The following is a 26,088-nucleotide window of genomic DNA, read 5'->3' on the forward strand; positions in this document are numbered from 1 at the left end:
CTCAAGTATGAATCAGAAACTTCATTGAAAACTAACAAACTATAATCTCAGTTATCGAAGCAATTGCAATTTATCATAACATAGGAAAGAGCCAATATAAGATCTTCTTAGCAAGTCCACATACTCAACCATCATTTAGTCTTTCACAATTGCTAACACTCACGCGATATTTATGGTTATGAAGTTTTAATCGGACATAGAGAACGATAGGGGCTTATAGTTTCGCCTCCCAACTTTTTACCTCAAGGGTAATGTCAACAATAATAGTTCATGAAAACCCACATCCAATTAGCCATATATATCAGGATCTTTCCAACACATTGTGCTTGCCAAAGGATAAAATGTAAAAAGGAAAGGTGAAGATCACCGTGACTCTTGCATGAATTATAAGACAAGAATAAAAGATAGGCCCTTCGCAGAGGGAAGCAGAGGTTGTCATGTCTTTTTATGATTGGATGCACAAAATCTTAATGCAAAAGAACATCACTTTATATTACCACTTGTGATACAGATGTTTATTATGCAGTCCGTCGCTTTTATTTCTTCCACATCACAAGATCGTATAAAGCTTATTTTCTTCGCACTAATAAATCATACATATTTAAAGCGTAAATTTTTATTGCTTACAATGATGACAACTTACTTGAAGGATCTTACTCAATCTATAGGTAGATATGGTGGACTCTCATGGCAAAACTAGGTTTAAGGATATTTGGAAGCACAAGTAGTATCTCTACTTGGTGCAAAGAAATTGGCTAGCATGAGAGGGAAAGGCGAGCTCAACATGTTGGATGATCCATGACAGTATAATTGATCTTAGATGTAAGAAATCATAACCCATTACGTTGTCTTCCTTGTCCAACATCAACTCTTTAGCATGTCATATTTTTAATGAGTGCTCACAATCATAAAATATGTCCATGATATTATATTCATATGTGAAAACCTCTCTTTCTTTATTACTTCCTATTAATTGCAACGATGACCAAAACTATGTTTGTCAACTCTCAACATTTTTTATTCATCATACTCTTTATATGTGAAGTCATTAATCTCCATAAGATCCATATGATCTCTTTATTTCTTTCCCTTTTATTCTATCCCCTCAAGATCATAGCAAAATAATCAAGCCCTAACTCAACACTAATCTTTATTATATATAGCTCACGGACTCGATTACATAGAAGGATCACAAAGCAAAACTAAAAACTAGATCATATCAAAACTTTATTCTACTAGATCAAGATATAACCAAAAGGATCGAACTAAGAAAAATGGTAAAGATAAAAGTGTGATGGTGATATGATACCGGGGCACTCCCCCAAGCTTGGCAGTTGCCAAGGGGAGTGCCCATATGCGATACTCAGTTCTTCTTTGTTGGTGAAGAAGGTGTTGGTGATGATGGATAGTCACACATCGAGCATAGGAGATCCTCCAATTTGCGGATAATGCCCTTGAGTGTGATGATATGCTCCTTCAACAAAATATTTTCACTTGTGAGATACTTGTTTTGAATACGAGCCAACTCAATCATCTTGAAAGCCTCAATCTCCATTGGGGTAAAGAGGTTGTGGTGAGGTTGAAGGATGTCTTCTTCTGCTACTGCGGGGACTTAGTCCCCCATGGCCTTCTTTATCCCATCATCCTTTTTGATCTCTCCAGGCTCTTCTCTCTTCAGCTCTATCTTCATTATCCAAGCATCGTTGCCCTCATTGTTGGAGGAGGAGGGAGACGACATGATGCTTGGCCTTGACAACCCTGGCAGAAAACAGCTCGAAACAAAAACATGAGATATTTGCGTGATACGATGGTCAAAACCTTTGGGAGATTATATAATGAATTTTTACCGACCAAATGAAGTATCGTCCAAGAAAACGGAGTCCGGAGAGCACACGAGGTGCCCACAAGGCAGGGGGTTCGCCCAGGGGGGTAGGGCGCGCCCTCCACCCTCATGGAAGCCTCGTGTCCTTTCCGGTCTGCTTCTTATTTTCCTATTTTTCTTAAATATTCCAAAACGGAGAAAAATTGCCATTAGAACTGTTTTGGGGTCGGTTTACTTACCGTACCACATACCTATTCCTTTTCGGAGTCTGAAAAGTTCTGGAAAGTGTCTCTTATGTATTCCTTCAGGGTTACGGTTTCAATAACATTAGTTTCAACATTTATGGGATTACTTGAGATATAATGTTTGATTCTTTGACCGTTCACCACCTTCGGATTTGTGCCTTCGAAGTTGTTGATTTTTATGGCACCGGAACGGTAGACCTCCTCTATGATGTAAGGACCTTCCCATTTAGAGAGGAGTTTGCCTGCAAAAAATCTTAAACGAGAGTTGTATAACAATACATAATCACCTACGTTAAACTCACATTTTTGTATCCTTTTATCATGCCATCTTTTAACTTTTTCTTTAAGTAGTTTGGCATTCTCGTAGGCCTGGGTTCTCCATTCATCAAGTGAGCTAATGTCAAAAAGCCTCTTCTCACCGGCAAGTTTGAAGTCATAGTTGAGCTCCATAATAGCCCAATATGCCTTATGTTCTAATTCAAGAGGTAAGTGACATGCTTTACCATAAACCATTTTATATGGAGACATACCCATAGGATTTTTATATGCAGTTCTATAAGCCCATAATGCAACATCAAGTTTCTTCGACCAATTCTTTCTAGATCTATTGACAGTCTTTTGCAAAATTAATTTAAGCTCTCTATTTCTAAGTTCTACTTGACCACTAGACTATGGATGATATGGAGATGCAATTCTATGATTAACATCATACTTAGCAAGCATTTTACGAAAAGCACCATGAATAAAATGTGAACTGCCATTAGTCATTAAGTATCTAGGGACTCCAAACCTCGGAAAATAACTTCTTTAAGCATCTTAATAGAGGTGTTATGATCAGCACTACTAGTTGGAATAGCTTCTACCCACTTAGTAACGTAATCAACAGCAACTAAAATATGTGTATACCCATTAGAGGAAGGAAATGATCCCATATAATCAAAGCCCCAACATCAAATGGTTCAATAACAAGGGAATAATTCATAGGCATTTCTTGACGTCTACTAATATTACTAATTCTTTGAGATTCATCACAAGACAAAACAAACTTACAGGCATCCTTGAAGAGAGTAGGCCAATAAAAACCAGATTGCAATACCTTGTGTGCAGTTCTATCTCCAGCATGGTGTCACGCCCCGGACACACCCGCCGGTGGTTGTTACTCCTGGCGGGATCTAGATTTGCCCCACAAATCAATACTAGTCTTTTCTGCACACTTTGTCCTCACCCGTGCGCACCCGGGATCAACTTCCCGGTCGGTCACCCATCCTGAAATTACTCCAAGCTAAGCACGCTTAACTTTGAAGTTCTGTCCGAATGGGCTTCCATAAAAGAAAGAATTCCTTATTGATATGAGTAGTCTATCATCCCTAATAAGCCAGGCTATCACATACACTCCCACTTAAAGGAACCGACGTCCTCGTCGGGCCACAGGAACGTTCCCTCTTGACACATACGTTTGTGCATCCAGTCCGGCACATGTGTGCCATGCCATGTGCCACGATGGGTCACAAACATCATGCACAACATGACCGCACACCTGTTCGCAAACATCTGTGTAACCGCGAGGGTTGGCTCTCATACCAACTTGTCACGCCCCGGACACACCCTCCGGTGGTCGTTACTCCTGGCGGGATCTAGATTTGCCCCACAGATCAATACTAGTCTTTTCTGCACACTTTGTCCTCACTCATGCGCACCTGGGAGCAACTTCCCGGTCGGTCACCCATCCTGAAATTACTCCAAGCTGAGCACACTTAACTTTGGAGTTCTGTCCGAATGGGCTTCCAGAAAAGAAGGAATTCCTTATTGATATGAGTAGTCTATCATCCCTAATAAGCCAGGCTATCACACATGGTGTCCTCCATAAGCCTCGGAGTGGCACTTGCATAGGATCTGTTCCTGTTCATGCTCAGGTACACAACGTCTAATAACATCATCTACTCCTTTATAAAGATGTGGGTCATCCCAGAAGTAATGTCTTAAATCATAGACGAACTTTTTCTTTTACTGGTATGTGAAAGTAGGTGGTATAAATTTACCAACAATATAATTAGCATAATCAGCATACCATGAAGTAGTACGAGAAGCATTTATGACAGCTAATTGTTCATCAGGAAAGCTATCATCAATAAGTAGTGGGTCATCAAAAACATTCTATAACCTAGACAAGTTGTGTGCAACGGGGTTCTCAGCTCCCTTTCTATCAATAATATGCAAATCAAATTCTTGTAGCAAGAGAACCCATCTAATAAGTCTAGGTTTAGCATCTTTCTTTTACATGAGATATTTAATAGCAGCATGATCAGTGTGAACAGTTACTATAGAATCAACAATACAAGGTTTGAACTTATCACAAGCTAATACAACTGCTAAAAATTTGTTTTCAGTAGTAGCATAATTTCTTTGGGCACTGTCTAGAGTTTTACTAGCATATATATTGAATAACATTTAATTTCTTATCAACTCTTTGTCCTTGAACAGCCCCTACAGCATAATCACTAGCATCACACATAATTTCAAATGGTAAATTCCAATCAGGAGGTTGAACAATAGGTGCAGAAACCAAAGCTTTCTTAAGTATTTCAAATGCTTCTACACAATCATCATCAAAGACAAAAGGAACATCTTTTTGAAAGAGTATAGTCAAAGGCTGAGAAATTTTAGAGAAGTCCTTAATGAACCTCATATAAAACCAGCATGACCAAGGAAACATCTTATACCTTTAATGTCCTTAGGACACGACATCTTTTCAATAGCATCAACCTTAGCTTTATCAACTTCAATACCTCTTTCAGAAATTTTATGCCCCAAGACAATACCTTCATTAACCATAAAGTGACACTTCTCCCAATTCAAGTCAAGATTAGTTTCTTCACATCTCTGCAAAACTCGATCAAAGGTATTTGAGAGAAACCAGAATAACCATCTAGAAAGAAAAAATGTGTATGTTTGGATAATCTTTCTAGCATTTGATCAATAAAAGGTAAAGGGTAATGATCCTTTTTAGTAGCTTTATTTAATTTGCGGAAATCAATTACCATTCTATAACCTATAATGATTCTTTGTGGGATCAATTCATCTTTATCATTAGGAACTACAGTAATACCTCCCTTCTTAGGGACACAATGGATAGGACTTACCCACTGACTATCCGCAATAGGATAAATTATACCTGCCTCCAGAAGCTTTAGTATTTCTTTTCTTACCACTTCTTTCATCTTAGGATTTAACTGTCGTTGGTGATCAACAACTGGTTTAGCATCCTTCTCCAGTTTTATTTTGTGGTGGCATAGAGTGGGGCTAATGCCCTTAAGATCATCAAGAGTATATCCAATAGCAGCACGCTGCTTCTTCAGTGTTTTCAATAATTTCTTTTCTTCATGCTCTGAAAGGTTAGCACTAATAATAATAGGATATATCTCTTTCTCATCAAGATAAGCATATTTAAGAGTATCAGGTAAAGGTTTAAGCTCAAACACGGGATCACCCTTAGGTGGAGGAGGATCCCCTAGGATTTCAACAGGCAAGTTGTGTTTCAAAATAGGCCACTGTTTAAAGAATACTTCATCTATTTCCCTTCTTTCGTTCATAAACATATCATTTTCATGGTCTAGCAAATATTGTTCTAAAGGATCACTAGGAGGCACGACAATAGAAGCAAGACCAATAATTTCATCTTTACTAGGCAATTATTTATCATGGGGTTGTCTATGAAATTTAGCAAAATTAAACTCATGAGATATATCCCCTAAACCAACAAAAACAATATCCTTATTGCAGTCTATCTTAGCATTAACAGTATTCAAGAAGGGTCTACCTAATATAATGGGACAAAAGTCATCTTGTGGGGAACCAAGAACAAGAAAATCAGCAGGATATTTAACTTTCCCACACAAGACTTCAACATCTCTAACAATCCCAACTGGTGAAATAATATCTCTATTGGCAAGCTTAATTGTAACATCTATCTCTTCTATCTCAGCAGTTGCAATATCATGCATAATTTCTTTGTATAAGGAATGAGGTATTGCACTTGCACTAGCACCCATATCACATAAGCCATGATAGCAATGATCTCCTATTTTAACGGAAATAACAGGCATGCCTGCAACAGGTCTATGTTTATTTTTAGTATCAGGTCTAGCAATTCTAGCAGATTCATTGCAGAAGTAAATAACATGCCCATCAATATTATCGGCCAAGAGATCTTTAACCATAGCAACACTAGGTTCAAATTTAATTTGCTCAGGGGGTTTCAGTGTCTTAATATTACTTTTGTTAACCACAGTTGAAGCTTTTGCATGATCCTTTATTCTAACAGGGAAAGGTGGTTTCTCAATATAAGCAGTAGGAACAATAGGATCATTATAAGTGATAGTCTTTTCTTCAACTTTAATAGGTGCAACTACTTTTACTTCAATGGGAGGATTATATTTAAACCACTTCTCCTTAGGGAGATCAACATGAGTAGCAAAGTATTCACAGAAAGAAGCTACTATCTCAGAGTCAAGTCCATATTTAGTGCTAAATTCATGAAAAGCATCGGTATCCATAAAAGATTTAACACAATCAAACTTAGGTTTTATACCTGACTCCTTACCTTCGTCGTGGTCCCAATCTTCAGAGTTGCGTTTAATTATGTCCAATAAATCCCATTTGAATTCAATAGTCTTCGTCATAAAAGATCCAGTACAAGAAGTATTAAGCATGGAGCGATTACTGAGAGAAAGCCGAGCATAATTTTTTTGAATAATCATTTCTTTTGAGAGCTCATGATTGGGGCATGAATATAACATTGACTTAAGCCCCCCAATCTTGAGCGATGCTTTCTCCTTCGCGAGGCCAAAAATTATATATATAATTACGATCACGATAAACAAGATGCATAGGATAAAACTTCTGATGTAATTCCAATTTCAATCGTTGGTAGTTCCATGATCCAATATCATCACATAGCCTAAACCATGTCGATGCATCTCCCTTCAAATATAAAAGGGAAGACCTTCTTCTTGATAACATCCTCGAGCATACCTGCAAGCTTAAATAATCCACAAACTTCATCCACATAGATTAGGTGCAAATCGAGATGTAATGTTCCATCTCCTGTAAAAGGATTAGCTAGCAGTTTCTCTATCATACCCGAAGGAATTTCAAAATAAAAATTTTCAATAGGTTCAGTAGGTTCAGGAGCAACTCTTTGCTCTACTGGTCGGGGTGAAGATACCCCGAACAAGCCCCTCAAAGGATTATGTTCCATAGTAACAAGTGACAGTAAATTTCAGCACACTATATACATTTTTCCTTACCAAATTCCACCTACCAAAGGCACTTCACTCCCCGGCAACGGTGCCAGAAAAGAGTCTTGATGACCCACAAGTGTAGGGGATCTATCATAGCCTTTTAGATAAGTAAGAGTGTTGAACCCAACGAGGAGCGGAAGGAAATGATAAGCGGTTTTCAACAAGGTATTCTCTACAAGCACTGAAATTATCGGTAACAGATAGTTTTGTGATAAGGTAATTTGTAATGGGTAGCAAGTAATAAAAGTAAATAAGGTGCAGCAAGATGTCCCAATCCTTTTTGTAGCAAAGGACAAGCCTGGACAAACCCTTATATAAAAGAAAGCGCTCCCGAGGACATATGGGAATTATCGTCAAGCTAGTTTTCATCACGTTCATATCATACGTGTTCGGTACTTTGATAATTTGTTATGTGGGTGGACCGGTGCTTGGGTACTGCCCTTACTTGGACAAGCATCCCACTTATGATTAACCCCTATTCCAAGCATCCGCAACTACAACAGAAGTATTAAGGTAAACCTAACCATAGCATGAAACATATGGATCCAAGTCAGTCCCTTACGAAGCAACGCATAAACTAGGGTTTAAGCTTCTGTCACTCTAGCAACCCATCATCTACTTATTACTTCCCAATGCCTCCCTCTAGGCATAAACAATGGTTAAGTGTTATGTAGTCGATGTTCACATCACACCACTAGAGGGATGGCAACATACATCTCATCAAAATATCAAACGAATACCAAATTCACATGACTACTTATAGCAAGACTTCTCCCATGTCCTCAGGAACAAAGTAACTACTCACAAAGCATATTCATGTTCATAATTAGAGGGGTATTAATATGCATAATGGATCTGAACATATGATCTTCCACCAAATAAACCAACTAGCATCAACTAGGAGTAATCAACACTACTAGCAACCCCCAGGTACCAATCTGAGGTTTGGATACAAAGATTAGATACAAGAGATGAACTAGGGTTTGAGATGAGATGGTGCTGGTGAAGATGTTTGTAACACCCACAATGCGGCTATATCTCCCACGTGTCGGAGCACGACTTAGAGGCATAACCGCATAGTAGGCATGTCGCAAGAGGGGTAATCTTTACACATCCCATGTACTGAATAAGAAAGGGATAAAGAGTTGGCTTACAATCGCCACTTCACACAATACATAAATATAGCATTACACCATCCAGAATACAATCAAGGTCCGACTACGAATCCAAATAAAGAAAGACAACCCATAATGCTAGATCCCTGATTGCCCCGACTGGGCTCCACTACTGATCAACTAGAAACGAAACAACACAACGAACACGATCTTCATCAAGCTCCTCCTTGAGCTCGGTTGTGTCACCTGCACGGTATCATCGGCACCTGCAACTGGTTTGAAGTAATCTATGAGTCACGGGGACTCAGCGATCTCACACGCTCGCGATCAAGACTATTTAAGCTTATGGGTAGGAAAAGGTAGTGAGGTGGAGCTGCAGCAAGCACTAGCATATATGGTGGCTAACTTACACAAATGAGAGCGATAAGAGAAGCAAAGCACGATCGTGAACTAGAAGTGGTCAAGAAGTGATCCTCAAGCTACTTACGTTTAAGCATAACACCAAAACCGTGTTCACTTCCCGGACTCCACCGGAAAGAGACCATCATGGCTACACACGCGGTTGATGCATTTTAATTAAGTTAAGTGTCAGGTTCTCTACAGCCGGATATTAACAAATTCCCATATGCCCATAACCGCGGGCACGTCTTTCGAAAGTTCAAAACCCTACAGGGGTGTCCCAATTTAGCCCATCACAAGCTCTTATGGTCAACGAAGGATATTCCTTCTCCCAGGACAACCTGATTAGACTCGGAATCCCGGTTACAAGACATTTCGACAATGGTAAAACAAGACCAGCAAAGCCGCCCGGATGTGCCGACAAATCCCGATAGGAGCTGCACATATCTTGTTCTCAGGGCACACCAGATGAGCCAGACGTCGGGTTGACATAGACCCTGGTTGCCTAGAGGGCGCCGGACATCGCTCAGGTCGGACCAACACTTAGAGAAGCACTAGCCCCAGGGGGGGGTTAAAATAAAGATGACCCTTGAGTCTGCAGAACCCAAGGGAAGGTGGTTGGTTGTTAGTGCAAATGTAAAACCAAGGTTGGGCTTTGCTGGAGGAGTTTTATTCAAATCGAACTGTCAAGGTGTTCGCATAACACCCAACCGCGTAAGGAACACAAAATCAAGGAACATAACACAGGTATGACGGAAACTAGGGCGGCAAGAGTGGAACAAAACACGAGGCATAAGGCCGAGCCTTCCACCCTTTACCAAGTATATAGATGCATTGATTAAAATAAGAGATATTGCGATATCCCAACAATAAATCATGTTCCAACATGGAACAAACTCCATCTTCACCTGCAACTAGCAATGCTATAAGAGGGGTTGAGCAAAGCGGTAACATAGCCAAACAACGGTTTGCTAGGGAAAAGTGGGTTAGAGGCTTGGCATGGCAATATGGGAGGCATGGTATAGCAAGTGGTAGGTATGAGCAATAGAGCGAGCAATTAGCAAGCAAAGATAGAAGTGATTTCGAGGGTATGGTCGTCTTGCCTGCAAAGTTCTCCGAGTTGATGAAAGCTTGATCCTCGTAAGCGTACTCAATGGGTTCCTCGATCACGAACTCGTCTCCCGGCTCTACCCAAGGCAAGAACACAAGCAAAGGAAACAACAGTCAACCACGATGCAATGAGCAAGCAACATGATGCAAAACATGGCATGATATGCGGGATGTGATATGCAATGCATATGCGTGCTTCAGAAGGGAAAGATTGAATCAGGCCTCAGCTTGGCAAACAAAGAGTGCCGCTGGAAAGATGAGTTGATTTTGGTTGAAATCGATATAAAGATCACCGGAATCGGATGCACGGTTTGCAAATGGCAAGCAAAACAATAATGGCTCAATTCTGCGATTAACAGCACGATGCCATCTAGAATGCAACAAGAAACTAAGCTACTGCACTCCAACATAGCAACAAAGCATATGGCAGTGATCTACTCAAGATGCTTGACAAAAGATGAACACTGATCTACGGCTAAATCACACTATAACATGATCAAAAAAGCATGGCAAAAGGGCAAAAGATATCAGCATCACAAACTTAATGAAAATACTAAATACTATCATGCCAGAAATTAACATCAGGAAGCAATGTTTAGAGCAAGATAACAACATGCTACAGGATCAGATCATAGCAAACAAAGGCATGACATGAATCTACTCAAAGCATATAACAAATTTCCCTTACTGGCCATAATCCAAAAAGGATCAGAAGATATGATGGCACCCATGTAAACATAGCAAGTTCCGTCAACAGATTCAGACTTACCAGAAAACTGGACATGGCAGAAACAGAGTTATGAAGGCACGTTTGCGAGCTCGATGCACTCAACACAAGGCATGGCATGACAAACTAAGCATACTACCAGCAAGAAGACATGATCAAGAAGCTAACCATGGCAAGAACAATCTCATAGCATGCATGGATCAACTACAACAACCTTGGCAAAATTGATTAACATGTAAACAATCTGCTAGGAACATTTTATAGCAAAAGTAGAGCAAGATTGAGTCATGCTAGGGCACTCCATAAATGCAAACAGGGGCATGGATGGATAGAGCACAACCATATGTCAAAATCATCCTTACTGAACATACTCAAAAGAAGCATGGATCTCTCTGTAGCAACATGAATACATGGCATAAAAATACCAGCAGGGAAATGACTTAGTGTACCAAGGCCGCTTGGCAAATCTCGGTCCATTCCGAGAAAGTTTAACACCCGCACACAAAAAGAGGCAAAAGGAGGGCGCCAGAGGACATAGGAGTGCCGGATTGCAAAATGGACAACGGGGAAAGTGCTCGGATGCATGAGACAAACCCGTATGCGAATGCGATGCACATGATGACATGATATGAAATGCATGACACGCAAACAAATGACAAGGAAACAACAGCGAATAACTGGAAGACACATGGCGCAATGGTCTCGGGGCGTTACAACACTCCAGCACTACGAGAGGATCTTGTCCCGAGATCTAGAATGGCACCGGAGGGAAAACGAAGAGGAAGAAGAGAGGTAAAACTAAGTTGCTTCTTTGACAAACGAGTGAAACCAAAGAACCTTGGAAGGTTAAACCATTTTGAGAAAAGATTACAACAAAGATGAACGAAGTTGACAATCTCCGTCAGAAAATAGAAACAAGGAAGAACAAATTCGGACAGCACTCAGGTTGAAAAGAGATGCAAGACTTGATAAGATGAAAAAACTTGAGCAAACGGTAGAACACTCCGGTTAAATGGATAAGCACGAAAGGAGCACGATCCTCACCATTCGAGCTGATGAGAGAAGAGAGCAACAACACAATGCCTCCGGAAGAAATGAAAGAATGGAATGGAATGAACGGAGGAAAACAAGATCTTGTACCTCAAATGAGCTTGAAAAGCATCTTTAGGATAAGGGTCGAACGGAGTTGTTGGAACACCAACAACGAAAGTATAAGCTTTTAGTGGGCCTATGGAAAACATCTCAAAACTGAGGTGAAATTCTGCCACTAACAGAAACAAAAGATTGGATTGATATGAACAAGGAGACGAGAAACTTATTTCACCGGGAGGATAAATGAAGAACTTGGGTCATTTATAAGCACCATAAAGCACAATCCTTAGGGAAAACTTTAGGTGAAATATAACCCAAGATAACTCCAATGAAGAGATTGGTGGATTTAAAATATCTCATTCTTGCCAACATGTGAATCATGAAAAAGACGAAGGGAAAATTGCCAGGAATGACATAACACCACCTCAAAAGATAAGGTATAAAGAATTGCACTCCGGATTTCAAGATGAAGAATACTTGAGCTCCTTTGAAAAGAATCTTGATGAACACATCGAGAAGGATTTAAGTCCTTGCTGAACCATCATGTAGAACCTCCATGAAAAACTCCGGTAGTAAAAGGATGACGAAAGAAAGAGGAGTTGAAAAACACAAGGTGCAGCATTGCAATGATTAGAAGAAGCTTTCAAATGATATAATTGAGAGAACTTGGAACTCCGGGAAAGAAAAGATGAAACAATTGAAACCAAGAATTTGATGAACCTCCGGAATAAGGAATTAATCATTTGGGTGAAACAAGAATAAGAATTACATTATGCATATCCTTCACCAATTTAAATTGATGACAATCAACAGATTGCATACAACTTATTCCGGTAGAAAGGATTAAGAGAGAAATCGATAACTTGATAAGGTCTTCAACGGAACACCGGTAGGATTGAAACAACGAATGAATTAATATGATAACCATGGAAGAGAATCTTGAGCAAACCATCGTAAGAATTAAAAATGAACGAAGCAAGGGGAACGAATCACCGGTAAGGATTAGAAAATGAACGAAGGTACTTAAGAGAATCAAGATGCAAGGGAACGAAGAGATCGCAAACTGATTAAAGAATGCTTGAATGATGCACCGGTAAGATCTGGTGAATGAGAGCTGAAAGCTGAGAATGAATAAATCTTCTGAAATGATGGGCTCTGGAGAATCAAACTGAAAAGACTCCTGAACTGCTCCGGATGGGTGAAAAGAATTGTCACAATCGAAAACAATTATGAGAGGATGGCATCAAACTAGAACCATAAATCTTCACAAGAACAGATAAGATTTGGAGGAAAAATCTTCTTGGTTCTTCAAATGTCGAGAATGCCGATGAGAAACACCACCATGAATTGTTGAGCTACTCCGGGATGAAAATTAGAAAGGTTGAACCAACGATGAAAAGAATTTAACCGATCTTGGAGAAATACATATGACTGATGATAATTCATTCTTACGTCAAACTTGGAGAAGAATTTGAGAGTAACTCCGGGAAGATTAGAAGAGTCAGGTAAGATCCTGGGAAAATACCTGTGGGTTAGGGCCCACTCAAAAATACATCATTGAATGATTTAAAAGATAGATTGCACCGGTTGAACTAAAATGGCTTGAATAAGGTAACAACCTCGAAATAGGTTGAACTGATCTTGAATGGAAAGACAAGTCTTCTGAGATATCTTCAGCACTCCGAAATAATTGAATAGAGATAGGTGAATGATTAAGAGGTGCACTGCATGAGAAAACATTTGAAACAAGGAAAAGGATATGATCAACACCAAAAGATTGCATTGAAAACACCATGGAAGATAAGAGAACAAGGAATGATAACTTGTAGAGCATCTTCATGAGAATCACCGGATAAGAATATTGACGAAAAAAATGGAGAGGCTTCCCATCAATAAAATGGATACTTGATTAAGAAATCTGAGTCCTTGAAGAAAAAAGGGGGTGGGTGGGCGGGAAAACAAAGGCAACTTTGTACGGATGAAACAAACACCGTTGAGAAGACTTAGAATTGATCTTGCGAATGTAGAAATGATTGAATCCACTTGAAGAGAAACACGCCTGTTGAAAAGGATTGACATGGCAATCTTGATTATCATGAAGGATTAGTATTCACATAGAAATATGAGAACACCACTTAGGAAAGGTACGGACTAAACATTTGACTTCGAAGCAACTCGAATACCACAACTGAAAACAAAACAAAGGATTGACTTAGGATATAAGCCGGAAAAAACATATGATAGATCCTGTCGGGGATATACCCCGCGGTATGACCCGGCCGAAGATATGACCTGGCTGGGACTTGGTATTTCATTGGTAAGCCGGCAGATTGTTTAAACCAGAGGTTAAGCCAACGGGAACAGTTAAGCAGATTAAGCCGGCGGACACAGTCATGTAAGCCGGTGGTCACAGTCATGTAAGCCGGCAGACACAGTCATGTAACCTGGCAGACACAGTCATGTAACCCAGCAGACACAATGATATGAGCCAGAAGGTCAAGCAAATAGTCAAGTCAGGCAGTTAAGCCGAACAATTAAGCCGGACAGTTAAGCCGAGCAGTTAAGCCGGACAGTTAAGCCAGACAGTTAAGCCGGACAGTTAAGCCAGATGGTAAGCGAGATTGCAGGTTAACAGTTAAGAAGCCCAAAATGTTAAAGAAAGCCCATGGAGAGAAGCCCATGGAGGGAAAACAGAATAGTTAAGTCTTAAGTCCGAGTTGGACTCTACATGTAACCCGCCCCTTCAACATATATAAGGAGGGGCAGGGCACCCCAAGAGGGACAAGTTGAATAATCATTAAGTCTAGACACAACTAGGAGAGCCGGAGTTACGGTGACTCCCTCATGATGATAATTTGTCCTAGGGACAAACAGCATGTAGGGTTGTTACCGGATGATGTTTCCCGGGGCCTGAAGCTGTCTAAGTCTTCGTCTTGCGTGTTGCGTCTCTCGATTCCGATCAACCCCTTCAAGCTACCGCATAGATGCGTTGGCCCCATGACTAAGTCCTCACACTAGGACATCTGCCGTGACGTTTCCACGACAGCTGGCGCCCACCGTGAGGCTTGCGCACGGTGGTGTTGAGTTCTTGGAGGGATCTTTCCCAGGGTTTCTAGAAGCTCATAATTGTTCAGATGAAGAAGACAAATCAACCTCGAGGTAATTGGTTCAGATTTTACAATCCGCGAGATTCAAGTCAAAAAAGAGAAATTAGGGTTACGGTATGTTCTGCTGCCGCTGCTAAAAAATAGCCGTGGCCGTCGGTAGGATTTCCATCATCTATGCAACAACGAGTCCGAGACAGGGATAGTTGCACGAGACTGATTCAAAGGGATGTTTCTACATGCGCACACAAGTCAATTGTGAGTCGCCCAGGATGGAGTCAGCCGCCGAGTTCACGTTGTCAATTGTGAGTCGCCTCCATGTTGGATCAAAGGAAGAGATATGCTCACATCCGTCAAACTGCAGCTGTTTACTTCAAGTCCACAGGAGATCAATAGCCAATTTATTTGCTCAAACAAATCTGGTTATCATGATGTGCTAGTTGAAAAGTGCTCTGTTTGCACCAGCCTCCAAATGAGAGTTGAAGTGATCTGTTTATCTGCTCAAAGCCATTCTTACTCGAGCCCCGTTGCAGTTGGTGAGTCGCCGATAGCTACCTCTGAGTAACTCCGTTGCCGCTTTGGTCTGCTGTTCCTGCCATGGCCCTCTACCAAGAGCCGCCGCCCTGAGAGCCGCCCCCACCGGAGCACTGAGCCGCCACTACGGTCTGAAGTTTTTCTGGATGAAGGAAAGCCTATTCGGAAGGACGTACGTCAAACCCCGAGTTACTCGGTCAAGATTAAGAAAATTATGGTGATCAGATCAGATTCAAAAAAGTAATTCCATTGACAGTCGAGTATATCAGGTGAGCTTCATTGCACCTACCAGCCTCAAAAACCTGAAAAGGGTCAAACAACGGCATTTTACCGTACCAATCCGGAGACGAAAGTCGTTCAATACTAGTCAACAATCGGAACATCAATTAGATGACCTGTTTGTTCAATAGAGAGATCCGTCTGACTACTACTGGTGAAGATAACAGAATACTACAGCGTGGACGCGTAGGGTTAAAGCCGCCGGATCAACTACAACCCGGACTCGAACTCCTCCTCGATTCTGTCCCCTGAGCTGCCGGAACCGCCTTGCCGTCACCTGCCCTTTTTCCTCTAGCCGCGCCACAAGCCGTACCTCTGGGTTGCTGAGCTATGTAAAGATCAGTCTCGGCCCTACCGCGGCGCCTCCTTGGGCCACTCGACCTTAATCTGCTTCGTCAGGGGCCTCTGCCGTTCTACTCCAAGCCAGCCACCGAACGACCCTTTTGCTCGTCTTCGTTAAGTCACCCTGAGAGCTGGCCCTGCTCCTTTTACTCGCCTTGGCCGCCGTGAGCCTGCGATCGCTGTTGTTTCGCCTCCTCAGCCGCAGTGGCGTCAGGCCAGTGCTACCCAGTCGCCGGGTCTCCACTATGGACGAGTCGCCACTTCCACCACCTCGAATCGCCGCCTCCATCCGTGTATGGCTTGGCCGCCAGCCAGTTCGCCTGTTTCGAGTCAAACCGCCCTCGCCTTACCTCGCCTTGCCTCGAGCTGCCTGGCCACCTATGCATACCTCACCGTGCACTGCCTTCAAGCCGCTGCTGCTACCGCCGTTGAGCCGCCCGTTGACTGTGACCCGACCTCATCGCACCACCCCCTCTGCCATCACTGCCGCTTTGAGCCACCACCTTCGCCGAGGCTCGCCACGACATGAGATGCCATCACCGGTACTTCTATTGCGGTCTCGTCAAACTGTGATTCCGTATCAACTCGCCTCCAATTCGCCGTTGCCTCTGTGGTCGGTTTTCAACCTCCTCGGAGAGCCACCGTGTCAGCTCTCCTCTGCGCGGCCTTGCTCCTCCTACCGAGCTGACTCACTGGCGTCTCTCTGGTCCAAGTGCCTGCCTTGTCACAGATGTTTCCGCTGGCTTGCGCCCGCCTTGATTCGCTTCAAAACCGCCTGGGGCATCAGCCGCTGTTGCAACCCGCCGCTTCCGCCATGGCCTCGATTGACCACCTCCGCCTTGCTTCACCTGCGCTAAGACACTTACACCCAGAGCTATGCCCATCCACCATGGTATTTGCCATCCATTCAAAAAGAAAAAACAATGACCCGGAGGAGAACGTGGGCATGGACTCTGGCCTCGCTGGAATTGCCGTGCCTCTGCGCCATGGCTCGCCTCGCACCGTTTCGAGTGACGACGGCTCAGCCTCACTCTGAGCCGCCATCACAGCCCGTGCCTCCACGGCGGACCGCCTGCGCCACCGCATCTAAAACCGGCCCCGCCTTAGCCTCGCTTTGGACCACGCCACCACACCTCTTGTCCGAGCCGCCGCGGTTACCGCTGCTTCAACCCGCTGTCTTGAGCCGTCTGCTTGAGCGGTCCAGCCTCTTCTGTGTCACCAAGGAACCACCTTGCCACTACCTGAGCTACGGTCTTGTCCCGCGGCCGGCCTCCGGCGGTGTTCACACCTCTGCGTGCCGCCTCCACGCGCCTGTGATGCCCGGCGTTTTCCCTCCTCTGCTGCTCTCTCATCTCTATGGTGAGTCGCCGCACGCGACCCAGCCTGCCTTGCCTTCGCCTGCTGCTGCTGTTGGTCCCGTGCAGCTACGTTTTCTCCTATAGCAGTGCCGGGTTGAAGATCTTCCTGCGCCACGGCGCCGTCTCCGCCCCGCGTCAAGTGGCCTGCTATCGTCGTACCTCTGGCCGCCAGCGCCCCTCGTGCATGTCCTGATCCGTCGGTCCCCGTCGTGGCTCCCCTTGCTGCAGCCTCCGCCGCGGAGCTGCTTTGCCGACGGCCTCCTTGACCACTGTTGTTGAGCCGCCATAGCCTCACATCGCTCTTACGCTGAGCCGCCCGCTGGCTTCATCACGTTGCGGTGCCCCCGCCGGGTCTTGCTGCCCCGGCTGCCTCAACTGCCACACGCCGAGTCAACTGCGCGCCGCCGACCGCCTCCGCGCCAAGATGCCGCTTCGCCTCATGCGGGCTGGACTGGCCCTGAAACCGCCTGTTGCACCGCCCTTTTAACCCGCTATGCTGCGCCCTGACCTGCCATTGCCGCGGCCTTGTCTGTGTTGGCAAGATGTTTTTGTTGCCACCAAAGTTGCTGCCGCGGGTTCGCTATGAGCCGCCAAAAAGCCTCCACCTCCAACGTGATTAGTTCTGAGAGCCTAGTAAACAAAGGAACAACAATGCTTTTCATCAGCTCTTCACGTGATTGTGTTACTAAAGGAAAAATCCTGAAGCAACAGTCACTCACGGGTACAAGTGAACGGAGACATTTTTGACCTGCGAAATAAAGCTGCGACCAGCGATGGTGATTTGGCAAGGATGTGACATGCTAGGGACACGTCAGACATTGGATATGGTTTTGATCCCCGGTATCCACGGTCATTGGACGAAAAACACCAGGTGATATCCATCTAAGTTTAAGTTTTTTTCAGTACATATTGTTTTTCATCAAAAGATCGAGTACTCTGGCTTGTGATATTTTTTGACGCAGGACAAATGTTCACTGCAAGAGTGATGGTCGTGTCATGGATTTATAGCTCATGTCATTGTTATCATGCGCTAGCATCTGACCGTGCCATGATGCTCGACGAATATATGTGCAAACTGCCGTTTTTATGACCCAATTTACATCAATATGACGCGAGTGACTCGTCCGTCCGCGCGGCTTACTGCACCTGCGTTGGATTCGCCCGTCCGCACTGGCTTACAACGTTGTGGCTTGTTCATCTGTCTGCTCCCGCGGCCGACTCGGCCATGATTGATTTCAGCTTCACCATTTTGATCATCAACTCCGCGGTGATAATTACTGACCTGACGCATCAGGTGAAATCCATCCAGTATATTTTTATATTATATATTGCTTTCTTTAAAAGAGCAATTACTTCGATTTGCAAGTTGTCCCATGCAGGATTTAAACCGGTTTATATCACGGTTAATTATGAAGAATCTCAAGCCAACTCCTCAAGTCACCTTGAGACTCGGGGGCTATGATGACATGGCTCAGTAAATATTGCTAGTTTAAAGGCCGTCAGAAAATTTCCATCCCAAAATAAAGAAATATCCGGTTTAAAATCCGGTTCAAGAGAAATCTGTCTCTCACAAAGCATTGAAGCTCAATATCTGGTTTAAAATCCGGCTCAAGGTAAACCTGTTTCCCACAAAGCTTTGAAGCTCTCAATATCCGGTTTGAAATTCTGGCTTAAAAAGAATTAATCTCTCACAAGTTCGAGTTTTTAGGAAAAATTACAAGGACTAAAGAGAGTTTGTTGCACATCACAACTCAAACATAGGCACCCGGCGAGCACAACTCAGAAATATATCACTTGGGGGCTTCCTGCTCATCGAGCATAGCTGTCGGTACCCTCTTGATCGGCGTGATGCCAAAATTTATATGGTCACTTGGGGGCTTCCTGTTCAAACATAGGTCGTATTCGAACCAAAGAGAACATAGCTGTCGGTACCCTCTTGATCGGCACACTTCCAAACTCACTAGGGGGCTTCTTGATCGTATTCGAATCATAGCTTAACCCCTTTTGGGTTTGACTTGGATCGTATTCGAATCAGGGTTGTTAGAAGTCTCTCAAGGTCATTTGGGGGCTTCCTGTTCGAACGTAGGTCGTATTCGAACCAAAGAGAACATAGTTGTCGGTACCCTCTTGATCGGCGCAACGCCAAAGCCACTGGGGGCTACATGATCGTTTTGAACCGTAGCTTAACCCCTTCGGAACGGTTTACTGATCGTATTCAAATTAGAAGCTTCGATTTTTCTTTCTATTTGGCATAAGTTTTTTGAAAACAATCTTTGGTTTTTTCTTGAGATTTTTTTGTTCAGATCTAAGTATAAGTGTGGTTTAAATTTAACCCGGCTTGGTTTTGGACGATAAGTCGCCAACATATGACAAACATCATACATTTGGAAGTGAGTGGCTTCTAAGGATTGGGTTATCACCCTACTGCACAGGTATCCTAAACCGGCAGTACGATTCAATATCACAGGAACCGGTTTTCCAAACCAGATTATATTATTCAAATCTTTAATAGCCAAACATGGCTGGATTTATTATGGTTATCAATAACCAATATTATGATTGAGGTTTTCAAAAGTCGTTTCAGCGCAATGGATATTATTTTATCAATGGACATAATTTATTCCACAATGAAAGGGATAGTCCCGAGTCGCTGCAGGCTTACGACCCGGCACATGGGGGCTACATTATTCAAGTTGAGATTACATCAAAATATGCAAGTCTCATGTCGCTGCAAGCATGCACCATGACACTTGGGGGCTAATCTAAAGTCATTTTTTGATCAACTTATTGAAGACCCGAGTCATCCCATTGTAATGAGTCGGCCCTTGGGGGCTACCAATTGCTCCTGTGAACAATTCAAGGTACACAAGTCTTAATCCATTATACTAAAAGATCTACTATTCAGTTGGTAGAGTACAAAGCTCTTAACTTTATGGATGTGGGTTCAAGCCCCATGGTGGAGATTACATCATATGATGTTATTATCAATGAATTATATACAAAGTCCCAGCTCAGTATTATCTTACTGAGCCGGCCCTCGGGGGTTACTTTGGTTGAAGTTTTTATGAGCATAAGGCAATTACAAGTCCCAGGTTGCTACAAGCATGACAACCCGGCACTTGGGGGCTACATATGTGGAATATTCAGTTTTGACTAGTGGCTGAACGGACAATCTGGATTTCTTCAAGGTTGCAACATTTATATTGAAATAAGTCTTAAGCTATCACTATGTTCTCCTCTTAAGACTTGAGGGCTACAGGTAATATGGATACAAGGGAGAAAAAATCTTCAAATTTCTCAGTTTTGAGTAAACCAGATTGACTGGGTGTCTGCAACGATTATAATTCAACATTATCTATTTATAACCCGATAAGTTTTTCATCTTTAAGCCGGTTGAAGGTCACATGAGTATTTCAAAGACCAATATTTTTAAGCATTGGGACCTGAGTCAAATGAATTATTTTCCAGTCTCTCTGTGAGAAACCAATGTCAGCAAATTGATTATGAAGTTGGCTTATTGACCCGGATTCTCTAGAAGAAAGGAAATGACAAGGACTTAAGGATGTTCATGTGACGGCTTAAAAGAATATTTAACCCAGAGCATAACATGTTAAAATTGTTATTATGTTTTGTTTACAGGATCAGTTTAACCTGGATGAATCCAAATTAAACTAGGGGCTAATGTCAGGGATATACCCCGCGGTATGACCGAGCCGGAGATATGACCCGGCTGGGACTTGGTATTTCATTGGTAAGCCGGCATATTGTTTAAACCAGAGGTTAAGCCAACGGGACCAGTTAAGCAGATTAAGCTGGAGGACACAGTCATGTAAGCCGGAGGTCATAGTCATGTAAGCCGGCAGACACAGTCATGTAACCCGGCAGACACAATCATGTAACCCGGCACACACAATCATATGAGCCAGAAGGTTAAGCAGACAGTCAAGTCAGACAGTTAAGCCGAACAGTTAAGCCAGAAAGTTAAGCCGGACAGTTAAGCCAGATGGTAAGCCAGATTGTAGGTTAACAGTTAAGAAGCCCAAAATGTTAAAGAAAGCCCATGGAGGGAAAACAGAATAGTTAAGTCTTAAGTCCAAGTTGGACTCTACATGTAACCCGCCCCTTCAACATATATAAGGAGGGGCAGGGCACCCCGAGAGGGACAAGTTGAATAATCATTAAGTCTAGACACAACTAGAAGAGCCGGAGCTACGGCGACTCCCTCATGATGATAATGAGACCTAGCCGCAAACAACATGTAGGGTTGTTACCGGATGATGTTTCCCGGGGCCTGAAGCTGTCTAAATCTTCGTCTTGCGTGTTGCGTCTCTCGATTCTGATCAACCCCTTCAAGCTACCGCATAGATCCGTTGGCCTCACGACTAAGTCCTCACACTAGGACATCTGCCGTGACGTTTCCACGATAGATCCCATATCGTATCATGTGTCTGTTGGAAAGATATTCTAGGAGCTACTTGAATTCCCACTTATAAACTCCCAAAACTTTCTGGTTATGCAATCAGGTGTTGGGGATACAGGGGAAGCATAATATTTCACCCAAAACTAGCAAATCCTACATCTAGCTATATCCATCCTTCAACACACAACCAAGAAACCTTTCGAAATCATTTACCTCAACCTTCGAAAAGAATCCGTTATACGAGTTATGGCAATACTCCCGAACTCCCGCCCCAGTACTGGGTGGCGTCAAGATTATCTCACCAACAACTGCATAAAAGAGATTTTCGATGTTGGCAAACTCAGGTATTCCAGAATTGCAACGATAAAATTGTGACGACAACACCTCGGAGCTCAACTCCCCAGGAGACTGCCACAACCCCTAAATGTCAGGAGGAACCAAGAATAATGTTCTCGTCATAAAACCATCGTAATGATTCCAAGATACACGCGTGATCCTAAATTTTTTTAGTGAAATTTGAGGAGAGAAGAGTCAAGACTCTACGTCAGGAGGCCTCACCAGAGCGACGAAGGGAATGGGGAGTAAAAAGAATCCTACTCTCCGATATATATAATCCTATAAGACTCAAAACATTTTTCTAGACTCAACAACACCAGCGATTCGATCAAGCAGGGGGCTCCTAAGTCGGGGAAGGCTCTGATTACCAACTTGAAACACCCACGATGCGGCTATATCTCCCACGTGTCGGAGCACGACTTAGAGGCATAACCTCATAGTAGGCATGTCGCAAGAGGGGTAATCTTTACACATCCCATGTACTGAATAAGAAAGGGATAAAGAGTTGGCTTACAATCGCCACTTCACATAATACATAAATATAGCATTACATCATCCAGAATACAATCAAGGTCCGACTACGGAACCAAATAAAGAAAGACAACCCCTAATGCTAGATCCCCGATCGCCCCGACTGGGCTCCACTACTGATCAATTGGAAACGAAACAACACAACGAACACGATCTTCATTGAACTCCTCCTTGAGCTCGGTTGCGTCACCTGCACGGTATCATCGGCACCTGGAACTGGTTTGAAGTAATCTGTGAGTCACGGGGACTCAACAATCTCACACCCTCGTGATCAAGACTATTTAAGTTTATGGGTAGGAAAAGGTAGTGAGGTGGAGCTGCAGCAAGCACTAGCATATATGGTGGCTAACTCACACAAATGAGAGCGAGAAGAGAAGCAAAGCACGACCGTTATCTAGAAGTGATCAAGAAGTGATACTGAAGCTACTTACGTTCAAGCATAACACCAAAACCGTGTTCACTTCCCGGACTCCGCCGGAAAGAGACCATCACGGCTACACACGCAGTTGATGCATTTTAATAAAGTTAAGTGTCTGGTTCTATACAACCGGATATTAACAAATTCCCATCTGCCCATAACCGCGGGCATGGCTTTTGAAAGTTCAAAACCCTATAGGGGTGTCCCAACTTAGCCCATCACAAGCTCTCACGGTCAATGAAGGATATTCCTTCTCCCAGGACGACCCGATCAGACTCGGAATCCCGATTACAAGACATTTCGACAATGGTAAAACAAGACCAGCAAAGCCGCCCGTATGTGCCGACAAATCCCGATAGGAGCTGCACATATCTCGTTCTCAGGGCACACCGGATGAGCTAGACATCGGGTTGCCATAGACCCTGGTTGCCTAGGGGGCGCCGGACATCACTCAGGTCGTACCAACACTTAGAGAAGCACTGGCCCGGGGGGTTAAAATAAAGATGACCCTTGAGTCTGCAAAACCCAAGGGAAGGTGGTAGGTTGTTAGTGCAAATGTAAAACCAAGGTTGGGCCTTGCTGGAGGAGTTTTATTCAAAGAGAACTGTCAAGGGTTTCCCATAACACCCAACCGCGTAAGTAACGCAAAATCAAGGAACATAACACAGGTATGACGGAAACTAGGGCGGCAAGAGTGGAACAAAACACCAGGCATAAGGCCGAGCCTTCCACCCTTTACCAAGTATATAGATGCATTGATTAAAATAAGAGATATTGTGATATCCCAGCAATAAATCATGTTCCAACATGGAACAAACTCCATCTTCACCTGCAACTAGCAACGCTATAAGAGGGGCTGAGCAAAGCGGTAACATAGCCAAACAACGGTTTGCTCGGGAAAAGTAGGTTAGAGGCTTGGCATGGCAATATGGGAGGCATGATATAGCAAGTGGTAGGTATTGCGACATAGCAATAGAGCGAGCAACTAGCAAGCAAAGATAGAAGTGATTTCGAGGGTATGGTCATCTTGCCTGCAAAGTTCTCCGAGTTGACGAAAGCTTGATCCTCGTATGCGTACTCAATGGGTTCCTCGATCATGAACTCATCTCCCGGCTCTACCCAAGGCAAGAACACAAGCAAATGAAACAACAATCAACCATGGTGCAATGCGCAAGGAACATGATGCAAAACATGGCATGATATGCGGGATGTGATATGTAATGCATATGCGTCCTTCAGAAGGGAAAGATTGAATCAGGCCTCAAATTGGCAAACCAAGAGTGCTGCTGGAAAGGTGAGTTTATTTCGGTCGAAATCGATATAAAGATCACCGGAATCGGATGCACGATTTGCAAATGGCAAGCAAAACAATAATGGCTCAATTCTACGATTAACAGCATGATGCCATCTAGAATGCAACAAGAAACTAAGCTACTGCACTCCAACATAGCAACAAAGCACATGGCAGTGATCTACTCAAGATGCTTGACAAAAGATGAACACTGAGCTACGGCTAAATCACACTATAACAGGATCAAACAAGCATGGCAAAAGGGCAAAAGATATCAGCATCACAGACTTAATGAAAATACTATCATGCCAGAAATTAACATCAGGAAGCAATGTTTAGAGCAAGATAACAACATTCTACAGGATCAGATCATAGCAAACAAAGGCTTGGCATAAATCTACTCAAAGCATATAACAAAAGTCCCTTACTGGCCATAATCCAAAAAGGATCAGAAGATATGATGGCACCCATGTAAACATAGCAAGTTCCGTCAACAGATTCAGACTTACCAGAAAACTGGACATGGCAGAAACAGAGTTATGAAGGCACGTTTGCGAGCTCGATGCACTCAACACAAGGCATGGCATGACAAACTAAGCATACTACCAGCAAGAAGACATGATCAAGAAGCTAACCATGGCAAGAACAATCTCATAGCATGCATGGATCAACTACAACAACCTTGGCAAAATTGATTAACATGTAAACAATCTGCCAGGAACATTTTATAGCAAAAATAGAGCAAGATTGAGTCATGCTAGGGCACTCCATAAATGCAAACAGGGGCATGGATGGATAGAGCACAACCATATGTCAAAATCATCCTTACTGAACATACTCAAAAGAAGCATGGATCTCTCTATAGCAACATGAATACATGGCATAAAAATATCAGCAGGGAAATGACTTAGTGTACCAAGGCCGCTTGGCAAATCTCGGTCCATTCCGAGAAAGTTTAACACCCGCACACAAAAAGAGGCAAAAGGAGGGCGCTGGAGGACATGGAGTGCTGGATTGCAAAATGGACAACGGCGCGGACATGTCCGGCACGACGCGGTGGGGAAATTTTAGGGTTTGATCCGCGAAAAATGGAGGGGAAGGTGTTTATATAGGTAGAGGGAGCTATGAGAGTCCAAATGAGGTGCGGTTTTCGGCCACGCGATCGTGATCGAACGGCCGAGAGGATGGAGGGGGTTTGGATGGGTTTTGGGCCACTTTGGATGGGTGTTGGGTTGCAACACACACGAGGCCTATATGGTTCCCCGGTTAACTGTTGGAGTATCAAACAGACTCCAAATGGCACGAAACTTGACAGGCGGTCTAACGGTAGTGTACCAAGGCCGCTTGGTAAATCTCGGTCCATTCCGAGAAAGTTTAACACCCGCACACAAAAAGAGGCAAAAGGAGGGCGCCGGAGGACATAGGAGTGCCGAATTGCAAAACGGACAACGGGGAAAGTGCTCGGATGCATGAGACAAACACGTATGTGAATGCGATGCACATGATGATATGATATGAAATGCATGACACGCAAACAAATGATAAGGAAACAACAACGAATAACTGGAAGACACCTGGCGCAACGGTCTTGGGGCATTACAACACTCCACCACTACGAGAGGATCTCGTCCCAAGATCTAGAATGGCACCGGAGGGAAAACAAAG

Source organism: Triticum dicoccoides, chromosome 6A, assembly GCF_002162155.2.
Source record: "Triticum dicoccoides isolate Atlit2015 ecotype Zavitan chromosome 6A, WEW_v2.0, whole genome shotgun sequence".
In the NCBI taxonomy this organism is placed as follows: domain Eukaryota; kingdom Viridiplantae; phylum Streptophyta; class Magnoliopsida; order Poales; family Poaceae; genus Triticum; species Triticum dicoccoides.